The sequence below is a fragment of the Delphinus delphis genome, chromosome 9 (genome assembly GCF_949987515.2).
Source record: "Delphinus delphis chromosome 9, mDelDel1.2, whole genome shotgun sequence".
Taxonomy (NCBI): domain Eukaryota; kingdom Metazoa; phylum Chordata; class Mammalia; order Artiodactyla; family Delphinidae; genus Delphinus; species Delphinus delphis.
Genome location: NC_082691.1, coordinates 56,410,064 through 56,432,970, shown reverse-complemented (window position 1 = coordinate 56,432,970; position 22,907 = coordinate 56,410,064). Strand labels below are relative to the sequence as shown.

Genomic DNA, 22,907 nt, shown 5'->3' with positions numbered 1-22,907 from the left:
AAATAAATTAAAGAAGACTGAGTGGAAAGACATTCCATGTTCACAGAGCAGAAGACTTAATACTGCTAAGGTGTCAATACTCTTAGAAGTACAGATTCAGATTTTGAGCTGCAGATTTTATGTAATTCCTCTCAAAATTCAAAATGAACTGCAGAAATTGAAAGCTGATCCTAAACTCCACATGAAATGCAAGGGACCCAGAATATCCAAAACAATCTTGAAAAAGGAGAACCAAGTTGAAGAATTCACATTCTCTGACTTTAAACTTATTACAAAGCTATAGTAATCAAGACATTGTGGTACTGGCATAAGAATAATATATAGATCAATGGAATAGAACTGAGAGTACTGAAATAAGCCTTCACATCTGTGATCAATTCATTTTCAACAAGGGTACTATTTTTCAATGGTGACAGATAGTCTTTTCAACAAACGGTACTGGGAAAACTAGATATCCACATGTAAAAGAACAAAGTTGTACCCCTTTCTTACACCATACACAAAAACTAACACAAAATGGATCAAAGACCTAAATTTAAGGCTAAAAATAAAAAAAAAAACTCTTAAGAGGAAGATCTAGAAGTAAAACTTTGTGACCTTGGGTCAGGCAAAGTCTGCTTAAATATGACCTCAAAAGCACAAGTGACAAAAAAAATAATTGATAAATTGGACATCATCAAAATTAAAACCTTTTGTGCTTCAAAGGATACCATCAAGTAAGTGAAAAGACTGGGAGGAAATATTTACAGATAATGTGGCTGATAAAAGACTAGTATGTAGAATATATAAAGAACTCTTACATCTCCACAATAAAAAGATTACCTAGTTAAAAAATATGCAATGGATCTGAATAGGTATATCCAAAAAGATATGCAAATGACAAAAAAAAAACCAAATTAAAAGATGCTCAACATTATTAGCCATCAGAAAAAAAACCAATCAAAACCACAGTGAGACACCACTTCATGCTTAGTAGAATGATGTCAAAAAGACAACCAGCAGGAAGTAGTGGTGAAGACATGGAAAAATTAGAATCTTCATACACGACTGGTGGGAATGTAAAATAGTGTAGCTATTTTGGAAAAGTCTGGCAGTTGCTCAAAAGGTTAAGCATAGAATTACCATATTACCCAGCAATCCTACTCCTAGGCATATATCTAAGACATGTTAAAAACATAGGCCCACAAAAAACCATGTGCATGAATGTTCAGAGCTACACTGTTCATAATAGCCAAAAAGTGAAACAACTCAAATGTCTATAAATTGATGAATGGATAAATATAATGTGGCATATCCATGCAATGGAATACTATTCAGCTGTAAAAAGAATGAAGTACTAATACATGCTACCACATGGATGGATCATGAAACACTGTGCTAAGTGAAAGAAGCCAGTCACAAAGTGCACAATATTGTATGATTCCATTTATATGAAATGTCCAGAATGGGCAAATCTATAGAGACAGAAAGTCAACTAATGGTTGCTTAGGGCTGGGGGGTTGAAAATTAATGGGAAGTGACTGCTAATCTGGACAGGGTTGCTTTGTAGGGTGATGAAAATATTCTAAAATTGATCGAGATACTGGTTGCACAACTCTATGAAGATATTAAAAACCTTTGAATTACATACTTTAAATAGATCTATTGTATGGTTTGTGAATTCTATCTTGATAAACTGTGACTATATAAGATATACATACAGGTATATATGCTTTATATATACATTACTCACACAAGCTCTATATACTTTTTAAATTAAGAAACAGATATACAGTATAGTAAAAACTATTCCCCAAGCATTTGCCATGTGCTTCCTTGATAGTCATATGGATACAAAGACCAAATGTCCCAACCCTTCCTGTCCTAGGAGTGCACAGACTAGCAGGTAGGTCTATGGCTTTCTGTAAGAGCCATGGGTGAAGCCATACCCACAGAGAGACGTGTGGCTGCTGTGTCCCCAACAGACCTAGCTGTCTTTGGTTCAAGGTGAGTCAGACTCAACATTCACTTTGAAGAGTGTTACTTCCCTCCTCTCCTTCATCCCCCAAATATTGAAATATTTAAAGTGACTAAGCTCATCATAAAGTTAAATAAAAACTAAAAAGCAAGGCTGAAGTCTGTGGGTTCTCAGCAGGTAGACAATGGCTAAATTTTTTTTAAAAGGAGGATTTTAATCTTTTATTTTGGCTTGTTTTTTTCCACAGCTTCAAGAACTTTAGCCCCTTTCAGTCAATTGTGACCTTAAGCATTGAGTCATGGGCAGATGAAAAATCTTATTTAGTGTTTGTCCATCACTTAGATCTAGATGAAAACACAGATGTATCACATCCAAACCCCGATTGTTTCTAGTATTTCATCTGCAGTAGTATTGTCTCATTCATTGTTACACAGCTATGTGCTGAGCACTTCGCTTGAGTTAAAGACACCCTAATGCCAAGGTTAGGCACAATCCCCAGTTTCAGAGAATATCTGATTCAGTGAGGAAGACAGACATTACAGAAATTGTGAAGGGAAACTTCTAGATGCGTTGGGAACTGCAGATCTGTGGAAACAAAAGCGTTTTATGTGAGGAGGTGAAGGCTGAATAGTCAGTCAGGGGAAGGTGTGAAGGTGGCTGGAGGTGGTGGCAGAGGTTTTAGCAGAGGGATGTCTAGCAGCAAGAGGTTTCTCTGGCTGGGTGTACCGGCTGAGGAGAAAGGGTGTAAGATGAGACCAGTGAATTGGATGGGGATGGGACACACAGGCTTTCAAGGCTGCAGTGAGAAGTTGAGAATATTGTTGGGTCAATGGGAAACCACTGAAAAGCTTTAAGCAGTGGAGAGCTGTGATCAGATTTTTAAACAGATCCCCTGGGCTGCTGTGTGAAACACTTTTCAAATCTGCATATCATGACAGAAAGTTAAAAAAAAATTCAATTACACATCTTCACTCCAAAGTTTTCTTAATTTCCAAAACTCAGAGGAAGCTTACAATTTCTTTGTAAGAAATGACAAGTCAAATGTCACATTCGGCCGATCCTATTTCTTCCCTGGGTTATTTAGGGACATAGCAGAGAAAGTTTACTTTCAGCAATATTTTTCCCCATGCCAGACATTTGAATTTTGAAATCAAATAAAAGCACGAACAAAGACACTTTTTAATTTCTAGGACAAATGCCACAAAAGCAAAAGGATGGAGTATCAAAGAAATTATTTGAGGCCCAGTGAGCAGGGTGGGAAGTGGGTGGCAGAGTTTGTGGGTGTTGGTATGTTGAAATTCCAAGCACTTCTCTGCTGGCTTTGAAATGAGTTGAGCAGGACCTAATGCCTAAGTCCTGGTAGATATATGACAACCCCAGAAATTCATCACCTCTCAGCAAATGCCATTTGCTGAGAGTAGTATTAGAAGAGAAGATTAATTTCACTTCATGGATTTGAGACATTTCTCCTTAATTCCAGTCTTTTAATTAATTCAGCAATACTTACTGAAAGTCTATTTTGTGTAAGGAATGGTACTAAATACTAAGGGTATATGCAGTGATGAGGAGTGACTGTCATCTGTGGACAGTCCATTTCTTCCATGAAGGTCACTTTTTGTTACAGAAGAGTCCCACAGTTTATTTAGAAGACTTAATAGAACAGATCTAATCTTATCTCCCCAAACAAAACAATATCCTTCAAAACTATGTATTAATTTAGTTTGTAACTCCAGTAAGCTATGTTCTCAGAAATAAAAGTTGGGACATATGGTATGAAAGATATATTCAGGGGTCAATTGGACAAAATACATGAAATCACAACTGTCCAGTGAAATCTCAGGGCCCATTGTCATTTATCTGTATCACTGCATTATTAGCATTACAAAAGGACTCCACTGTGATTTGTAAAAGCCAGAGGTGACTGAGACATTTCACTTTGATCCACACAACACACACACATACCCATCAATCATCCCAACACTTCCTGCATTCAGGAAACCAAGCGGCACATACCATATGCGGAAACTGACTGATTTTCACTTTCTATTATGATTTGTATATCATTATTCACATTTCACTGTAGTCTCTTTGGGGAGGGTTGGTTAACATTCGTGTTTGCTGTCAATCAAATTTTGTTCCTTTCATCACCCTTTCCTAATGTCTGAACTACAGTAGAGAACAAGACAAGAATAGAAGTTTCGACATTTCAAAGAAAGGATCACAGGATATATAACCTTTAACCAAAGCTGTGATTATATGCTTCTTTTAAAAATAAGATCTATAATTAGAAATGATAAATGCCAATAAAATCCAGTCATTTGTATCTTTATCTTATATATAAATAAATATATATATGTAAATAAATAAAAGTTGAGAAATTAGCTGAAATGGAAAATGATTCTTGAGATTTAACACAAAATAATTTCTTTAAAGTAATGACTAAGTCTGAACATTTACTCAAGATATTCACTTAATTCAAAGCATCCGTTTTGATTAAACCTTACTTCAATAATATTAGACCTCAATATCTTCCTGACTTTCAGGCTTTTTTTTCCTTTTTTCCTTAGACGGGCATTTATTTTAAAAGAAATTCCAAATTTATAAACAGATTAGGGTGCTAAGGCGAATCCCTTTTTTCTAGGAGGTTAGACTTTCATATGTAGAAAGGTCACTCCTTTTTTTTTTAACAGCAAACATTTTGCAGGTATTTATTAGGTACCAGGCATGGCTTTAGATTCTGAAATACAAATCTAGATTCTGAAACGAAAGTCATGGGTTTCCTGTTTTGAGAAGCTTCCCTTTTAGTGAGGGAAATGGGCGTGTTAAAAAAAAAAAAAGATGCTAAGATGTGGAAAGTGCTAACAGATAATGAAAGCAGGGTATGAGCTCTGAAGACAGCATCTGGAAGAGGTGACATGGAGCTGGACCCTTACTGGAAAAAAAGGAGTTGTGAGAGGATGGAGGAGATGGGAGGCACTTCAGGGAGAAGAAACAGCATGTGTAAGTGTTCGTGAAAAGACCTGGTGTCTTGGAGAATACTGGCCTGAACTCAGGGTTCATGGGGTGAGTACAAATGAGTCACCGTATAAAAAGTGCAAGATGATGAGTAAAAAGTCACAGCACCCTTCTGAATTCTTCCAGACACTTGCTATGCATATTCAAATTATCTAGCTACCTATCTACCTATCTATCAATGTATCATGTCATCTATCAATCTATCTATTCATCCACCTATCCATCTTTCTCCTCAAGTGGTATCACACTATATATAACTATTCTGCAACCTACCTCTTCTCAATACTTCTTGAATACAATACAAATCAGTAGATAGAGATCTCCTTCATTATTTTTAGCACCACGTCCCTGATATAGATGTATCTAAATCTACTTAATCATTTCTCTGTCGATGACTATTTAGGATGTTTGCAGTTATTTGCTGTTGCAAACCATGCTGCCTTGAACATCCCTATGCATCTATTTGTACAGTTTTAAGGGAATATATCTGCAGGATAAATTGATGGTCATAGAGCGTGGCAAAGATTTGACTGCTATTGCCAAATGGCTCTCAAAGAAAAGTCACTCCCTTCTAACTTATGTGAGAGTGCTTATTCCCCCCACTCCTCACCGATACCCACCCCAACCTTTCCTGGTTGATCATAGTAGTAATTATTAATTTTTATGAAATTTCTTACACAAGTAATTATGGTCTTTGAGAAACAACTTAGAAAATGAAAAGAAGAAGCTAGAACAAAAATATCACCCTAAATTCCACTGCACAGAGTTGTCTATTATTAGCATTTGATCTGTAACCTTTATACTTTTCACTGTGTAAGAATCAACTTGTGTCCTGGTGGGGCCATAGCCGAGACACAGACGCAGCCTGGATCAAGAAGAGTCCCCTCCACTCCTAATTTCTGGTATCTATTTAGCTCTATTGATCCAAGGGGGCTAGGGAAACTGCTAGGGAAAGTATTCAGAGGGTTTTTGCAAGTTACATTCAGATATATCCCATATGGTAGACCCTGGATGTCTAAAACAAGCCAAATCAAAATGAGGAATAGGTTACCTGAGAGAGAGTCACCTGATGGAAGAGAGAGTCTGGCATATATATCCAGACTCCACAGTAGGTTCTAAGCATTTGAAGACAGCCACTTGTGCTGGGAACATAACGACAGCTGTTACTTGAAACTTTTCTGACCCAAGCGCTCTGTGGTGGGAGTGCTTCCCAGGACAAAATGGCCACGTGAACAAACAAACAAAGCAGTCTTACTAAATTCTGTGACATCTTCGGACCACCCTGCTGTGAGGATAACCCTCCCTCTCCCACCAAAGCATCACATGGAGGGGAGAACTTTTCTCTCTCATTTCACAATCGACTGTCCAGCCTTAGAGCTATTATAAGGTCGAATGCATCAGAGGTTAGTGCGATCAACAGGGATGGGTGCCCCAAAGCAGGCGGTGACATTACAGATCTTTGGCACAGTTACCATACCCTCAACGTGGCAGAGGCCAGTAATGGTGGCACACTCTGTTGATAACTTGACCCATTTATGAGCCATCTAGCCCTACTTAATGGACTCAAAAATAGTAGGGTGTTAGAAGGAGAGGAAGCTTTGCTTCTCAGAATCTAAAACTGCATGAATGTATGGGTACTCGGTGCTAGTGAAAAGCCTGTAATAGTTTCTCATTGCCATAGAATAAAGTCCCAATTCCTTGATGATTTTCAAGGATTTTTATGATCAGGATCCTATATTTTCAAGTGTTTGCTTGCAGTTCTCTGAGTGAGTCTCTTGGCCTTTGTGTAAACAGATCTCTTCCTGGAGCATAAGTTACTACATGCTACCTGCCTAATTCCTCTCATCCTTTGTGACTCAGTTCATATATTTTCTGCTACGGAAAGACTTTTCTGACCACCAAAGGCTAGGTTAATTGTTTTTCTTCTATAGTTTTGTGGCACCTTGTTCATATTCCCATTATGTAACACTTACATTTGACTCTGCAATACAAGCATGATTGCCTATCTCTATCACAATGTCAGAGGATTCCTGAAGGCCGGGTCCATACCTTATTTGTTGCTGTATGTCCACTGCCTACTACAGTGCCCAACACATAGTACACACTCAATATATTTGTTGAATAGATAAATTAATGAATTGGTAACTGTATGAAACAAGATCATGAGATTAATTGTGGACCTCTTAAATTTCAATATCTGTAGCTATCTGAGAAGAGCTACATCCAGGTGTGAATATTGGAAGAGGCTGAGGGCAACTGATTGAAGATACAAATTTGGAGTCATTAAATTTCCCTATTTTTCTTTTTCCACTCTACTATTTGTCATTTTTTTCTTAAAAGTCAGTAACATTAATTTTCCTAACTTTAAAGATAGAAAAACTTAGAAATGCAGAAAAGTATATACAGAACAAGTTAATAATAATATCATTCTTCCTCTCCCCAGCAGAAGTTAATCACTGTTAACATGTGTATACTATTTCCTTTTGATTTTACTCTCTCTCTGTATTTAACACAATTGGATCATGTGCTTATATAGGTCTTTTTTTCATTCAGCATTATATCATAAACAATTTTCTTTGCTTCTAAATATTCTTTAAATACCTGACTTTTAATACCCTTAAAATGTTCTACTGCATGGATGCATGGTGATGATTTCAATCATCCCAATAATTGAGTATTTAGGTTGTATCACTCTTTCACCATAAAGTATATTTATCTCTAGGTTTTTCTATAGACGCCCTTTATCAGGTTGAAGAAGTTCTCTTTTACTCCTAGTTTGCTGAGAGCTTTTTTTTTTTTTAATCAGAAATGGGTATTGGGGGCTTCCCTGGTGGCACAGTGGTTGAGAGTCCGCCTGCCGATGCAGGGGACATGGGTTCGTGCCCCGGTCCGGGAAGATCCCACATGCCGCGGAGCGGCTGGGCCCGTGAGCCATGGCCTCTGAGCCTGCGCGTCCGGAGCCTGTGCTCCGCAACGGAAGAAGCCACAACACTGAGAGGCCTGCGTACCGCAAAAAAAAAAAAAAAAAAAAGAAATGGGTATTGGATTTTGTCCATATGTTTGTTCCATATCTTTTGAGATGATCAAAATGTTTTATTTCCTTTTTTTTAATGGTGAATTGCATTAAAAAATTTAAAAATGTTAAACCAACCTTGCATACCTGGGATAAACCCCACTTGGTAATGATATATTATCTTTCTTAACAAAACTTATTGGATTCAATTTGATAAACTTTTGCATCTGTGTTCATGAGGGATATTAGTCTATAGTCTTCTCTTTTTGTAATGTGTTTGGTTTTAGTATTAATGTAACGTTTTCTGGAAGAGTCTGTGTAGAATTGGTGTTATTTCTTCCTTAAATGTTTGGTAGATTTAACCAGAGAAGTCGTCTGAGCCTAGAGTTTTCTTTGAGTGAATGTTTTTAAACTATAATTGTAATTTCTTTAATAGATATAGAGGAATTCAGGTTATCTATTCATTCCTGGTAAGCTTTAATAGCTTGTGTCTATCAAGGAATTTGTCTATTTAATCTAAGTTGTTGAACTTACTGGCATAAAATTGTTCATAATATTCTCCTATTATTCTTTTGGTATTTTTAGAATCTGTAGTAAATACCACCTTCCTCATTCTGGATATTAGTCATTTGCAACTTTTTTTCCTCTGATCAGTCTGGCTAGAGGTTAATCAATTTTATTCATCTCAAAGAACTAGTTTTTGGTTTTATGGATTTTTCTCTATTGTTTTTCCAATTTCTGTTTAATCAATCACTGCTCTAATCTTTACTATTTCCTTTCTTCCCCCTACTTTGCATTTAATTTGCTTTTTTTTCTTACTGCTTAAGGTTGAAGCTGAGGTCACTGATTAGAGACATTTTTTTCTTTTTTAATATAGGTTAAAAATTTCCCCTAAACGCTACTATAAATGCTATATATTCCCTCCTATGCTCTGCTTTAGTGGAATCCTAAAAATTCTGGTATGTTGTATTTTCATTTCATGAAAAATACTTTCAAAGTTTCCATTTTATTTCTTATTTGACCCATGGCACATTTAGAAGTGTGTTATTTAGTTTCCATACATTTGGAGATTTTCCAAGGATGTATTTTTGTTTTCTACTTGAGTTCCACTGTGATCAGACTATGACTTGAAACTATTTGAACCCTTTTGAATTTATTTAGATTTGTTTTATGACCTAGAAAATGATCTAATTTGGTAAATAATCCACATGTACTTGACAAGAATGTGTATTTGCTCTCTATATTGCTCTTCATCATAAAATATTAATGGAATATTCTAGAAATGTCAATTAGGTCAAGTTGGTAATGGTGTTGTTCAAATTTTCCATATTCTGACTGATTTTCACTTATCACTACTTCATATATAGCATAAGAAAAAATATTATAGTTCCATTTCTCCCCTTCCAACTTGTATACTATTATTGCCATATATTTTACTTGTATAAATGGTATAAGCCCAGACTCCATTATTATCATTCTTGTTTAAACAGTCTATGTCTTTTAAAAAGATCTAAGTAATAACAAAAAAACCTTTTACATTTACCCACATAGTTCCCATTTTAGATGAGGACTTTCTTAACATTTCTTGTAGTGTAGGTCTCCTGCTAATTAATTCTTTTAACCTTTCTATTGTTTCATATCTTAAACAATCTTTAATTGGCCTTAGTTTTTTTCTTAAATTTAATTTAATAACTTTTTATACAGCAGGTTCATATTAAGTTATCTATTTTATACATATTAGTGTGTATATGTTAATCCCAATCTCCCAATTCAGCCCACCACCACCACCCCCTGCCCCCGCTTTGCCCCTGTGGTGTCCATATGTTTGTTCTCTTCATCTGTGTCTCTATTTCTGCCTTGCAAACCGGTTCATCTGTACCATTTTTCTAGATTCCACATATATGCGTTAATATACAATATTTGTTTTTCTCTTTCTGACTTACTTCACTCCGTGTGACAGTCTCTAGGTCCATCCATGTCTCCACAAATGACCCAATTTCATTCCCTTTTATGGCTGAGTAATATTCCATTGTATATATGTACCACATCTTCTTTATTCATTCGTCTGTTGATGGGCATTTAGGTGGCTTCCATGACCTGGCTATTGTAAATAGTGCTGCAATGAACATTGGGGTGCATGTGTCTTTTTGAATTATGGTTTTCTCTGGGTATATGCCCAGTAGTGGGATTGCTGGGTCATATGGTAGTTCTATTTTTAGTTTTTTAAGGAACCTCCATACTGTTCTCCATAGTGGCTGTATCAATTTACATTCCCACCAACAGTGCAAGAGGGTTCCCTTTTCTCCACACCCTCTCCAGCATTTGTTGTTTCTACACCTTCTGATGATGTCCATTCTAACTAGTGTGAGGTGATACCTCATTGTGGCTTTGATTTGCATTTCTCTAATAACTAGTGATGTTGAGCAGGTATTCATGTGCCTCCTGGCCAGCTGTATGTCTGTCTTCTTTGGAGAGATGTCTATTTAGGTCTTCTTCCCAATATTTTGACTGGGTTGTTTGTTCTTTTAATATTGAGCTGCATGAGCTGTTTATATATTTTGGAGATTAATCCTTTGTCCATTGATTCGTTTGCAAATATTTTCTCCCATTCTGAGGGTGGTATATTTGCCTTGTTTATAGTTTCCTTTGCTGTGCAAAAGCTCTGAAGTTTCATTACGTCCCATTTGTTTATTTTTGTTTTTATTTCCATTACTCTAGGAGGTGGGTCAAAAAAGCTCTTGCTGTGATTTATGTCAAAGAGAAAAGTTCTGCTCTAAAAGTTTTTATAGTGTCCGGTCTTACATTTAGGTCTTTAATCCATTTTGAGTTTATTTTTGTGTATGGTGTTAGGAAGTGTTCTAATTTCATTCTTTTACACATAGCTGTCCAGTTTTCGCAGCACCAACTTATTGAAGAGACTGTCTTTTCTCCATTGTATATCCTTGCCTCCTTTGTCATAGATTAGTTGACCATAGGTGTGTGGGTTTATCTCTGGGCTTTCTATCCGTTTCCATTGATCTGTATTTCTGTTTTTGTGCCAGTACCATACTGTCTTGATTACTGTAGCTTTGTAGCACAGCCTGAAGTCAGGGAGTCTGATTCCTCCAGCTGCATTTTTTTCCCTCAAGACTGCTTTGGCTATTCAGGGTCTTTTGTGTCTCCATACAAATTTTAAGATTTTTTTGTTCTAGTTCTGTAAAAAATGCCATTGCTAATTTGATAGGGATGGCACTGAATCTGTAGACTGCTTTGGGTAGTACAGTCATTTTCACAATATTGATTCGTCCAATCCAAGAACATGGTATATCTCTCCATCTGTTTGTGTCATCTTTGATTTCTTTCATCAGTATCTTCTTGTTTTCTGAGTACAGGTCTGTTACCTCCTTAGATAGGTTTATTCCTAGGTATTTTATTCTTTTTGTTGCAATGGTAAATGGGATTGTTTCCTTAATTTTGCTTTCTGATCTTTCGTTGTTAGTGTATAGGAATGCAAGTGATTTCTGTGCATTAATTTTGTATCCTGCAACTTTACCAGATTCATTGATTAGCTCTAGTAGTTTTCTGGTGGCATCTTTAGGATTCTCTATGTATAGTATCATGTCATCCGCAAATAGTGACAGTTTTATTTCTTATTTTCCAATGTGTATTCCTTTTCTTTCTTTTCTTCTCTGATTGCCATGACTAGGACTTCCAGAACTATGTTGAATAATAGTGGTGAGAGTGGACATCCTTGTCTTTTTCCTGATCTTAGAGGAAATGCTTTCAGTTTTTCACCATTGAGAAGGATGTTTGCCGTGGGTTTGTCGTATATGGCCTTTAGTATGTTGAGGTAGGTTTCCTCTATGCCCATTTTCTGGAGAGTTTTTATCATAAATCAGTGTTGGATTTTGTCAAAAGCTTTTTCTGCATCTATTGAGATGATCATATCATTTTTATTTTTCAGTTTGTTAATATGGTGTATCATATTGATTGAATTACATATATTGAATAATCCTTGCATCCCTGGGATAAATCCCACTTGATCATGGTGTATGATCCTTTCAGCATGTTGTAGGATTCTGTTTGCTAGTACTTTGCTGAGGATTTTTGCATCTATATTCATCAGTGATATTGGTCTGTAATTTTCTATTTTTTTGTAGTATCTTTATCTGATTTTGGTATCAGGGTGATGGTGGCCTCGTAGAATGAGTTTGGGAATATTCCTTCCTGTGCAATTTTTTGGAAGAGTTTGAGAAGGATGGGTGTTAGCTCTTCTCTAAATGTTTGATAGAATTCGCTGTGAAGCCATGTGGTCCTGGACTTTTGTTTGTTGGAAGACTTTTAATCACAGTTTCAGTTTCATTACTTGTGATTGGTCTGTTCATATTTTCTATTTCTTCCTGGTTCAGTCGTGGAAGGTTATACCTTTCTAAGAATTTGTCTGTATCTTCCAGGTTGTCCATTTTATTGGCATACAGTTGCTTGTAGTAGTCTCTTATGATGCTTTGTATTTCTGCGGTGTCCATTGTAACTTTTCCTTTTTCATTTCTAATTTTACTGATTTGAGCCCTCTCCCTCTTTTTCTTGATGAGTTTGGCTAAAGGTTTATCAATTTTATCTTCTCAAAGAACCAGCTATTGGTTTTATTGATCTTTGCTCTTGTTTTATTTGCTTCTATTTCATTTATTTCTGCTCTGATCTTTATGATTTCTTTCCTTCTACTAATTTTGGGTTTTGTTTGTTCCTCTTTCTCTAGTTCCTTTAGGTATAAGGTTAGATTGTTTATTTGAGATTTTTCTTGTTTCTTGAGGTAGGATTGTATTGCTATAAACTTCCCTCTTAGAACTGCTTTTGTTGCATCCCATAGGTTTTGGACTGTCGTGTTTTCATTGTCATTTGTCTCTAGGTATTTTTTGATTTCTTCTTTGATTTCTTTAGTGATCTCTTGGTTATTTAGTAACGTATTGTTTAGCCTCCATATGTTTGTGTTTTTTACGTTTTTTTCCCTGTAATTTATTTCTAATTTCATAGCATTGTGGTTGGAAAAAAAGCTTAATATGATTTCAATTTTTTAAATTTACTGAGGCTTGATTTGTGACCCAAGATGTGATCTATCCTGGAGAACATTCCATATGCACTTGAGAAGAAAGTGTAATTTGCTGTTTTTGGATGGAATGTCCTATAAATATTAGTTAAATCTATCCGGTCTATTGTGTCATTTAAAGCTTATGTTTCCTTATTAGTTTCCAGTCTGGATGATTTGTCCATTGGTGTAAGTGAGGTGTTAAAGTCCCCCACTATTATTGTGTTGCTGTCAATTTCTTCTTTTATAGCTGTTAGCATTTGTCTTATGTATTGAAGTGCTCCTACGTTGGGTGCATATATATTTATAATTGTTATATCTTCTTCTTGGATTGATCCCTTGATCATCATGTAGTGTCCATCCTTGTCTTTTGTAACATTCTTTATTTTAATGTCTATTTTATCTGATATGAATATTGCTACTCCAGCTTTATTTTGATTTCCATTTACATGGAATATCTTTTTCCATCCCCTCACTTTCAGGCTGTTTGTGTCTCTAGGTCTGAAGTAGGTCTCTTGTAGACAGCAAATATATGGGTCTTGTTTTTGTATCCATTCAGCAAGCCTGTGTCTTTTGGTTGGAGCATTTAATCCATTCACATTTAAGGTAATTATTGATATGTATGTTCCTATTTGCATTTTCTTTATTGCTTTGGGTTTGTTATTGTAGGTCTTTTCCTTCTCTTGTGTTTCCCACTTAGAGAAGTTCCTTTAGCATTTGTTGTAGAGCTGGTTTGGTGGTGCTGAATTCTCTTAGCTTTTGGTTGTCTGTAAAGCTTTTGATATCTCCATTGAATCTGAATGAGATCCTTGCCAGGTAGAGTAATCTTGGTTGTAGGTTCTTCCCTTTCATCACTTTAAATATATCATGCCACTCCCTTCTGGCTTGTAGAGTTTCTGCTGAGAAATCAGCTGTTAACCTTATGGGAGTCCCCTTGTATATTATTTGTCATTTTTCACTTGTTGCTTTTAATAATCTTTCTTTGTCCTTAATTTTTGTCAATTTGATTACTATGTGTCTCAGCATGTTTCTCCTTGTGTTTATCCTGCCTGGGAGTCTCTGCACTTTCTGGACTTGGGTGGCTATTTCCTTTCTCATGTTAGGGAAGTTTTAGACTATAATCTCTTCAAATATTTTCTCTGGTGATTTCTCTCTCTCTTCACTTTCTGGGACCCCTATAATGCGAATGTTGTTGCATTTAATGTTGTCCCAGAGGTCTCTTAGGCTCTCTTCATTTCTTTTCATTCTTTTTTCTTTATTCTGTTCCACAGCAGTGAATTCCACCATTCTGTCTTCCACGTCAGAAGAAAAACGGAAAAACTTATCCATTTTTCTGCCTCAGTTACTCTGCTATTGATTCCTTGTTGTGTAGTTTTCATTTCAGTTATTGTATTGTTCATCTCTGTTTGTTCTTTAATTCTTCTAGGTCTTCGTTAAACATTTCTTGCATCTTCTTGATCTTTGCCTCCATTCTTTTTCCGAGGTCCTGGATCATCTTCACTATTATTATTCTGAGTTTTTTTTCCGGAAGGTTGCCTATCTACGCTTCATTTTGTTGTTTTTCTGGGGTTTTATCTTGTTCCTTCATCTGGTACATAGCCGTCTGCCTTTTCATCTTGTCTATCTTTCTGTGAATGTGGTTTTTGTTCCACATGCTGCAGGATTGTAGTTCTTCTTGCTTCTGCTGTCTGCCCTCTGGTGGATGAGGCTATCTAAGGGCTTGTGCAAGCTTTCGGATGGGAGGGACTGGTGGTGGGTAGAGCTGGGTATTGCTCTGGTGGGCAGAGCTCAGTAAAACTTTAATCAGCTTGTCTGCTGATGGGTGGGGCTGAGTTCTTTCCCTGTTGGTTGTTTGGCCTGAGGCGACCCAGCACTGGAGGCTACAGGCTGTTTGGTGCAGCTAATGGTGGACTCCGGGAGGGCGTATGCCAAGGAGTACTTCCTGGAACTTCCACTGCCAGTGTCCCTGTCCAAGCGGTGAGCCACAGCCACCCCCCCGCCTCAGCAGGAGACCCTCCAACACTAGCAGGTAGGTCTTGTTCAGTCTCCTATGGGGTCACTCCTCCTTCCTCCTGGGTCCCGATGTGCACACTACTTTGCGTGTGCCTTCCAAGAGTGGAGTCTCTGTTTCCCCCAGTCCTGTTGAAGTCTTGCAAGCAAATCCCACTAGCCTTCAAAATCTGATTCTCTGGGAATTCCTCCTCCTGTTGCCAGACCCCCAGTTTGGAAACCCTGATGTGGGGCTCAGAACCTTCACTGCAGTGGGTGGACTTCTGTGGTATAAGTGTGCTCCAGTTTGTGAATCACCCACCCAGTGGTTATGGGATTTGATTTTATTGTGATTGCGCCCCTCCTACCATCTCATTGTGGCTTCTCCTTTGTCTCTGGATGTGGGGTATATTTTTGGCGAGTTCCAGTGTCTTCCTGTCGATGATTGTTCAGCAGTTAGTTGTGATTCCAGTGCTCTTGTAAGAGGGAGTGAGCGCACATCCTTCTACTCTGCCATCTTGAACCAATCTTGCCTTTGTTTTTGAAAGATACTTTTTCCTAGGTATAGAATTCTAGCTTAATAGTGTTTTTCTTTCAGTATTTTGAAGATGTTGTTCTACTGTCTTCTCTGTTTTTCCCAGTGATGTGTCTACTGTCGTACTAATGTTTCTTCTTCTGCATGTAAGATATTTTTTTCCTCTGACTGACTTTAAGATTATTTTCTTCATCACTGGTTTGGAACAAATTTATTGTGATATACCTGGTTGTAGTTTTCTTTATATTTCTAGTGCTTGGGGTTAACTGGTATTCTTAGATCTGTGGGTGTTTCTGAGAGTTTCCATCAAATTTCGAAAAAATTTGGCTATTGTTCCAGCAATTTTTTTTTTTTGCCTTACCCCCCCCTCCTTAGGGAACTCCATTTTCATGTATATTTGGCTGCCTCAAGTTGTCCCATGGTTCTCTGATGCTCTGTTTATTTTTCTGATTCTCTGTTCTCTCATTATATTTGGGAAAGTTTCTATTGCTGTGTCTTCAAATTCACTAGTATTTTTCTTCTGCAATGTTTAACTTGCTGTTCATCTCATCCAGTGTATTTTTATTCCCAAACATTGTAGTTTTCATCTCTCAAATTTGATATAGATCTTTCTTATGTCTTCTATGTCACTATTTAACTTATATGGAATTGTACAGAATATAGTTATAATTTATTATTTTATTGTCTTTAGTTGCAAATTCTACCATCTATCTTACATTAATCACCTGTGTGATTAATTTATCCCCCCATTATGTTATATATATATTTTGCATGTCTGTTTAAATTTTTGATTGAATTCCAGGCATTATGAATCTTACCTTGCTGACTTGTAAATATTTTTGTATTCATGTAATTGTCTTGGGGTTTGTTCTAGGAAATAGTTTGATCCTTTTGGGTCTTGCTTCTGAGATTTGTTAGGTGGGAGCAGACCAGTGTTCATTCAAGGACTAAATCCCTAATAGTGAGGCAGGACCCTCCTGAATACTTCACCATGTCCTGTGAATCATGAGGTTTTCCAGTCTGGCTGGTGGGTCAGGGCCTGTGTGGTCCCCAGGCACTGTTTACTTCAGTCCTTCCAGGGGGTTCTTTCTCTGGCCTCTGGTGGCTTCTTCACATGCACGTGCTGATCAGCCCTCAGCTAAAGACTTCATGGAGATCCTATTTCTACAGATTTCTGGGGTCCTCTCTCTGTGCAGCTTTCCCCATCTCATGACTCTATCCTGCAAATTCTAAATGCCTTAGTCTTCCCAAACTCTGCTCCATCTTTCAACTCAGGGAGGCCATGGCCTGGAAACTCTGTCAAGGCAGAAGGTGGGGAATCATGTGACTCACCTCATTTTTCTCCATCTCTCAGGAATCACTCTCCTCACTGACTGATGTCCACTGTCTTGCAAATCATTACTTCCTATAGTTTGTTCATTTTTCAGTTGCTTCAGGTGTGAGGATAAATCTGGTCATTGTTACTCCATCTTGGTTGGAAGCAGAAATGAAGCCTGCAGTGCAGCTTATATTTTTACCTTTTTCAGTTCCTAGTCAGGTCGAAACATTTTTCCCCCCATTTTTTTTTTTTTCTTTTTGCGGTATGCAGGCCTCTCACTGTTGTGGCCTCTCCCGTTGCAGAGCACAGGCTCCGGATGCGCAGGCTCAGCGGCCACGGCTCACGGGCCCAGCCGCTCCGCGGCATGTAGGATCCTCCTGGACTGGGGCACGAACCCGTGTCCCCTGCATCGGCAGGTGGACTCTCAACCACTGCGCCACCAGGGAAGCCCTTTCCCCCCATTTTTGCTAGTAACTTTAGTTTCTCCTCCTATGAATTGTCTATTGTTGTTACTCTTGGTTTTTATTGGAAGTTTAATATTTTTTCTCATAAGTTTGTTAGAGCACTTTCTGTATTTTTTCCTGGCCCATGTTATTCAGTCCAGGCAATGAGAATGATTTGCCATTAGAAACTTGTTTTGCTGTGAAAGTCTCACATGAAGGCCTATATAACTCAGTGTTTGGTTCTTACCATTCTTGGCCTTCATACACTTGAAAAGTACTATATACTGTCATCGGTAAGAGCATCTCACAATAGCAGCAGTAATTCTCAAGAAAAAGCCATCCCCATCCACCTGCCCCTACTCAGAAGGGGTACCAGTTTCTCTGCAGGGGCTCAGGGAAACTGGTAGCCTGAAAAAGTCCCTCAGGTGATTTTGATAAGCCTGATTAAGGTGGTTGCCTCCTCTCCATTGAGATACACTGATATAAACACTAATTATTCGAGCTGTGATTCCTTATTAGAGATCCTGGAAGGTACCGATGGAGGAGCCCAAGCTATTTTTCAGTATTTTAAAGAACCTAATGAATTTTCAGCACTTTAAAATGTCTAAAGGCAGTTATAGATGAAAAGGCTGGCAGATAAGCCTGAAAGTCAGTTCTTTACTTTTACTGGAGTTCTGTCAACTGACTATGGTAACACTGCCTCCTTCCTGCTAATCAGAGACACAGGAAGATAGGTATACATGTATTATATTACTGATAAGTAGAAAATAGAAAGTGAATTAATGTTATTTAACAAGGGAAGTTTGCTTGATATTGTTTAATAGATATTATCTTTCCAAGTGTGCAATCCCTGAAGGAAAACAATAAATAAATGTGTTCTTGTTGGTGAGAAAGCTGAAAACTACTGTAAGGAGCACATCCTTGGATTTCTTAAGCACAGAATTGCATTGGGAGTTCACATTCTCTAAGAATACAACTCTTGAGAAGCAAATAGAATTAGACAGGGAGAGAAGCAAGGACAGCCCTTTTCTTATATGTTGGGGAACAGTTGTTTTCTGTTATTACTTAGACTCTCTTTCTCTTACTTTCAAAGTCATGTCACGCACAACCTGGATTTCATTCCTTTCTCAGACACTGGGCTCCAAACCTTCTTTCTGGAAGAAATATCCACAGCATTGTGCTGCTGTGCTTTTTAGAAGCATCTCACAGGTGGACTGAATCTTACATTTCTACAATATCTAAGTTGCGTAAGGTGGTCAGACTCTTGATTCTGGGAAACACATGTTTTGTGTTAAATTTTTGTATGTGTGGTAAAAAGACACATAATATAAATTTAAATTTATGTAAATTTTAAAATAAACAACTCAGTGGCATTAAGTACATTTACAATGTTTTGCAACCATCACCATTATCTAGTTCCAGAACTTTTTCATCACCTCAAGTGGAAACCTGTGTATTATATTTTTGAAGTTAAAAGATGCACAACTGGTTACAGTAGAGAAGTTTTCAAAGAATCTCTGCAATCCTTCCCCTCTAAGAGAAAGGAGATAATTTTTTTGCAATTTTCAACCGCAATGTTCAGAAGCAGCGCACCCCAAATCATAGCTTGTCTTTACCAGAAACTGAAATCAATCAGATGAATAATTCTAGTGAAAATAACTGGTTAAAATTTAAATTAGAATACTAATATAAACGCTAAGTTGAATACAGCCCAGGAATATTTCACACACACTCATGTTCTGTTTTCCTTTCTATTGAGAGAAAGTCATTTTGAATACTTGTATAGTCTCTTCAAAAGCAAAGAGCTGGGGGCTTCCCTGGTGGCGCAGTGGTTGAGAGTCCTCCTGCCGATGCAGGGGACACTGGTTCGTGCAATAACAAGTGATTGTCATTTTAGGCCAACAGTTTGGGGTGATTTATTATGCAGCAAAAGATGTTCCCTGTGTGACCTCCTGTAACCCTTCCAGCCTCACCTCTAGCTTCTCTTTCTCTCACTCACTCACTGGGCTTCACCGCCATGCTCCCCTCTTAGGATATTTCTTTGCACTTACTTCTCTCTTCCTGAACTTTCCCCCTCTCATGTCCCCATAGCTTGCTCCCTCATTTCCTGCAGGTCCTTGCTTAAATGGCCCACCACCCTTCATATTTTCTTCTCCCCTTTCCTCCACTTCATTTTTTTCATAGTACTTATCACCATCTGACATACCATATTTTTATTTGTTTATTTATGTATTATCTGTCTTTTAGAAGGTAAACTCCATGAGGTCAAGAGCTGTTTGTATTTCATTCAGTATTCAATCTCCAGTATTCACAGTGCCTGTTACTTAGAGGCACTTGATAAATATTTGCTGGAAATATTGAATGCAGGCAAGAATAAAGGAATAGACAGAGGAAATGTTATCACTTCAGAAGGGCTGTAGAAAATTCTTATGGGTAACAAGGATTTTTTTTGCTCCATCCCGATCCTGCCTCTATGGTGTAGATATACTGGGGCCACATGCCAGTTTCTTTCAGTTGTATATATAAGTCAAGAAATACTGATTTATTACCATAAGTGTAAAAATTTATTATCAAAATTGTTATGCTTAAAATGCTGCTTGCAAAAAAAAAAAGTTCTGTGGCTAAATAACCCTTGGAAACACTATTTATACGCTCTCTGGAGGATTCACAGTGTGCCCTGGCCTATAAAAGGTACCTCGAAGTCCAGCAACAAAGAAACTTATTTACTTTAACTCAGTATTTCCCAAATTTACCTGCCTAAAGAATGCTTTCTTCTTAATAAAGAACTGGAGTTCTAATTTATAATACAGCCAATACTCATTGAGTGATTCCCATATGTTTGGTCCAGTACCTATCACATCCTCTCAATAACCCTATAAGGTAACTATTACCCTGATGACCTCCATTTTACAGATGAGGAAACTGAGGCACAGAGATAATTGTTCAAGGTTACATAGTCAATTAAGTGGCAGGGACAGTATTCATACCCAGATGTCTGTGAATGAGAAGTTTGAGCTCCTTAACTAACGATACAACTTTGAAAGTTTAACCTTTCTATAAGCACTAACAGCAATCATTAACCATGCCTTTCATTTTCAGAAAACCGATCTCAGCCTGTTTTTCTCTCTGTAACAAGGCATTTGTGCCACTCCCCTATTAAACCTGTTCTCAAATGCTTTGATGACTGTTAAGAACTCAGCTTACTATATTTCTAAATTTATCTGTGGTTTAACAGGAGAAAGTCTCTAGCTACAGAAATTTGATAGAAATGTCTACAGTACCTGAGTAGGGTAGAATATTCTCTGAGCTTTTCTTCCAATAGGGCGGTAGTTCTCCAAGTAAGGTCTCCAGGAGAGCAGCTTCAGCATCACCTGGGAATGTGAAAGACATGCAAATTTTTGACTCCACCCTAGGCCTAAGGAATATGGAAACCGAGTGGGCGGGGCCCAGCAAACAGTTGTTTAACAAGCCCTCCAGGTGATTTGGATGCAGCCTGTTTTGAGGTGGTTCTTTTGTGCACCTGTGTGTAATTCAGCCCTGATATGAGTGTCCCAAACAGGAAAGGTCAGCATTTTCTCATCATGTGTGTTTGTGCCCGAATATACTAACTGGTGAATTTAATTGGATTCCTATTAAATCTTTAAAATATATTTAGTCATACATTCACTCTACTTTCCTTAAAGTGATTTTCTCAGGTGGCAAAATAAAAAGGAATGCTTTGAAATTTCCTCGGCTTTTAAACAATCTATTTAAGGTAACAGATAAAGGGCCTTCTTTGGAATCCAAAAGGAATGCATTTAATTCATGGTTCAACTTTTTTTTGCGGTACGCGGGCCTCTCACTGCTGTGGCCTCTCCCGTTGCCGAGCACAGGCTCCGGACGTGCAGGCTCAGCGGCCATGGCTCACGGGGCCCAGCCGCTCCGCGGCATGTGGGATCTTCCCGGACCGGGGCACGAACCCAAGTCCCCCGCATCAGCAGGCGGACCCTCAACCACTGCGCCACCAGGGAAGCCCTCAACTTTCTTATAGCTAATAAAGTAGTTGTTTCTCCAGTCTGGCAAGGTGATAATTGCCTTTTAATATCTTGTTTTCTTGTGTTGTAAAACACTCAAAAGAATATGCATAATAAAATATACCGTAGTATGCTGGAGCAGACCCGACTGGCTAGCAAGAGCTGCTCTGCACTTCTAACTCTGCCTTCTGGTGTCACTTTGGTAGCTTGAAATCATCAATAGTGAAGAGTATTTACACCATGGACATTGGCAGATGTTACAAAGCAGGGCTACTTTTTTTTTTTTTTTTTAAATTCAGAGAGCTAACTGTTAAAACATTTACCAGCATACCACTGAAACTGTGTGGAAGAATGCTTGTTGAAGCATTCTTTGTGATAAAGGAAGATAGGAGAGGTAGATGATTAACTATAAGGGACTGCTGATTTCAAAAGAACACTATGCAGCCATTGAAAAAAAGAATCAGGTATATTATCGAAGGACATTATTGTCAAGTGAGAAAATATTTCAGGATAATATATATAGTACAATGTTATCTTTTGTTAAAGTAATCGAACATATATATATATGTGTGTATATATACATATATATTATATGATATCTATTAAGATGTTACTCTTACTAAATGAGAATTAGGAAAGTGGAACAGCAGGGGTCTCAACATTTATTTTACATACTTCTGTAATGTTAGAATTTTTCTTAAAATGTATGTGATATATGCATATATAACTTTTGTGACGGATAATTTTTGTTCTGGGGGTTAATTTTTAAAAACCACTATTTTTGATAGAGTGATTATTGTTTGTAAATCCTCATCTTTCTTTTTCCCACTAGATGGTGAATTGCTAAAGGACAGGACTCAGTTTACTACTTCTTCCTGCTTCCCACAGCATCTGGGTACACAGAAGGAATCAAATAAATGCAAGTTGCTAATTGGGAAAATCAATAAATCTTTAACATTTGCAATAAAGTTGTTTGGTTAGCCCTGCATAGCTCATTTACAGAATAAGCAGTCTTTCCACTACAGAGATACTGAGATATTAATATCTTGGGATGTGAGATTCAGAAAGACAGATCCAACTGGAGAAGAGATTGGTAGGACCTCATCAGAGAAGCCCCTGACAACAGCTGCAAGTCTTGGGCTTGCTACAGGGGACAAGAGGGAACTACAGTGTGTTCTTGAATAGGACATAAAGAAGCACTAGAGGACCCTGTTAGGTAATGAAATGGTAAGGAGTAGGGAGACTGGAGGCAGGGAGGTGGGCGGGGAGAAACAGCTTTCTTAGCAATACAATAATTAGAGAGAAAAAGGTATATTTTTTATAAGTTTTAAAGGGAAAAAAGAAGACTGTGTTGACTGAATAAATAGGGAGGAGAGAAGAAAATCAAAAATTAAACATGATTCTGAGATTTTTGGCCTGGGCATCCACACATTGTCAAGAAATGCAGTAGTTGGAAGGAGAAGCAGTTTTGGAAAATGAAACAATAAATTACGCTTGGATGCACTGAGTTGTACATGAGTTGGGGGCAGAGAGGTAGGCCTTACTGGAGGTAGTTGAAATTA

The 22,907-nt window shown here is 37.7% G+C and overlaps 1 protein-coding gene across 2 annotated transcripts in view; it reads right to left on the bottom strand.

Moving 5' to 3' along the window:
- The window catches only part of PALS2 (protein associated with LIN7 2, MAGUK p55 family member), a 218,525-nt gene that overhangs the window by 134,223 nt on the left and 61,395 nt on the right, over positions 1-22,907 (bottom strand). For both annotated transcript variants that reach the window (XM_060020613.1, XM_060020614.1), the window contains exon 3: positions 20,614-20,703. The gene's annotated coding sequence lies outside the window, so the exon portion shown is untranslated. The remainder of the gene's footprint in view (positions 1-20,613; positions 20,704-22,907) is intronic.